Here is a 2,704-nt window from a genome sequence, read left to right as displayed (position 1 = left end):
TTTTTGCACGTCACCCTCTTCCCACCCCTTTTTACCCTGCCTTTCTATTTGGGCTGAACAGGAAATTAAAGGGCATGAGGAGCATCACTATTCATATTAGAGCCCTCGAAAACTATGGATTAGACACTATCTGTATTTCTAGGTTACTTTTACATGTCACCCCTTCCCACCCATTTCCATCCACTCCCTTTTGGGGCTGAACTTGAAATTGAAGGGCATCAGGAGTGTCACTATTCATCTCAGCAACCTTGAAAACTATGGATTAGACACTGATATCTGCTGTTTTCGCTTATTTTTACGTGTCACCCCCATCCCAACCCTTTCCAGCCACTCCCTATTGAGGCTGAACCTTGATTCAAAGTGCATCATTCAGTGGCTTCGAAAACTGTGGATTAGACATTAATATCTGTTGATTTTTGTTATTTCTATGCCACCCCTGGGATCGGGGCTGAACTTGGACTTGAAGGGCATTGCAAGTGACCCTACTCATCTCAGCAACCTCAAAAACTATGGATTAAGGGCTATCTGTCATTTTTTGGTTATTTTTACATCATCACTTCCCACCCCCTTTCACCCTCCCATGGAGACTGAACTTGGACTTGAAGGGCATCGGGAGTGCGGGAGTGTCCCTATTCATTTCAGAGACCTCGAAAAGTCCCCACTCCCTATTGGGATTGAACTTGGACTTCAAGGGCATCAGGATTGTTGCTATTAATTTCAGCAACCTAAAAAAACTATGGATTAGACACTAATAGCTGTCGTTTTATTTATTTTCATCTTTTACCCATTTATCAACCCAAGGAAGGGCAAGGAAAGATCTTTAACTAGCACAAATAAGAAATGAGTAAAAAGGATACAACACACATAAGACAGATTAAGGATAAGGATGGAAATGTACTGAGAAATAGGGTAGACATAATGAGATGGGAAGAATATTTTGAGGCCTTATTGAATGAAGAAAATGAAAGATTTCTAAGAGGAGATGAGCACACAAATTATGGACCCGTCACAGAAATAACAAAAGCTGAGGTTAGAGTGGCACTGGGAAAGATGAAAAATAGTAAAGCGGTGCGACTGGATGGCATACCTGCAGAAGCCTGGAAGGCTCTTGAGGAGGAAGGAACTGACATATTGTTGCAGTTAATGTAAAAGATTATAGAAAGTGAGTCAATACCCGGAAAATGGAGAGAAAGTATATTAATCCCAATATTCAAAGAGAAAGGGGCATTCAGTGTTGTGAAAATTACCGAGGAATCAAGCTCATGTCACATACACCAAAGGTAATTGAAAGAGTTATGGATGAAAGATTATGGCAACAAGTTTTCATTGGTAGACAGCAACTCGGATTCATGAAGATGACATAGTCTTGGTAGCTGAGAATAGGGAAGAACTGGAGGGTAAGCTTGAAAGATGGAGATATGCATTGGAGAGTAGAAGTTTAAGGATAAGCAGGGAAAAGATAAAAAGATATAATATATGAGAGCCGAACTGGATAGCGACCAGAAAACCACGATCAAATTAGGTGGAGGAAACATCAAGAGGGTCCATAAATTCAAGTACCATGGCTCAGTGATTGACAATGAGGGGAACATGGAAGAGGAAATTAACAACCGAATTCAGTGTAGTTGGAACAACTGGAGGAAGGTGTCCAGTGTCATATGTGATAGGAAAGTCCCTATAAGATTAAAGGGCAGAGTGCACAAGGCAGTGGTCAGACCAGCAATGATATATGGATTGGAAGCAGCACCACTAAAGAAAACAGAGGGCAGAAAGTTAGACATAACCGAGATGAGGATGCTTAGATGGATGAGTGGAGTAACCAAAATGGACAGGGTTAGAAATGAACATATTAGGGGTAGAGTAAAGGTCACTGAAGCATCAAAGAAAGTGCAAGAGGCAAGGTTAAGATGGTATGGCCACCTGATGAGAAGAGAGGAACAACACATGGCAAGAGGAGTGATGGACGTGGAGGTGGATGAAACACGAAGAAGAGAAAGACCTAAGACCAGGTGGAGAGATCGCATTAGAGATGATATGATATAGAATGGAGTACAGGAGGAAAGAACACAGCACAGAGGTAGATGGAAGAGAATCATTAAAAACGGCAGCCCCGAACAGGTTTGTTTGTTTGTATGGTACTTTTATGTTGCATGGAATCTTGTCTTCCTAGTGCTTGGAAACTGTTGCGGGAGTATGGCGTGCATACGGCACAGCGTTTGGCATCAGATGGATGACAAGAAGTGTTGGAGTAAACACTGCTCCAGGCGTGGGACGTTCTCTTCGATGGGCGGTAGCGGAACTAATGAAGGTCTGGGTGGTGGAGTTGTTTCAGTAGACACATTCACTGATATTGGACTTGGGAGATGGTGTGGAAAGTTGTTTGAGACAAGTCCGAGGTCTCTACATGCAGAGAGGGGTAAAGTGACTTGGCAGATTTGACAAAATAAACCTCTTATACACTTGTGCAATTCCTGAAGGCGATCCAGAAAGCTGCTGTTTCCAGGCACTCCAGCGTCCCTGTGTCGGCAACGGCACTCATGTTAATGAACCTGGGCCCCTCCCTCTCTGCCACACTGACCAGGACAGTTGCTTGGTAGGGGTGCTGTGTTGCAGTGACGATTGCCCCTGTCACCACCGTGGAGGTGGTGGGGTACGCTGGTGCCTTCTTGCTTTTGCAGTATTTATTGACGTGCCCAGTCTTCTG

Source organism: Macrobrachium nipponense, chromosome 4 (assembly GCF_015104395.2).
Source record: "Macrobrachium nipponense isolate FS-2020 chromosome 4, ASM1510439v2, whole genome shotgun sequence".
In the NCBI taxonomy this organism is placed as follows: Eukaryota; Metazoa; Arthropoda; class Malacostraca; order Decapoda; family Palaemonidae; genus Macrobrachium; species Macrobrachium nipponense.
This window is presented reverse-complemented; position numbering follows the sequence as displayed.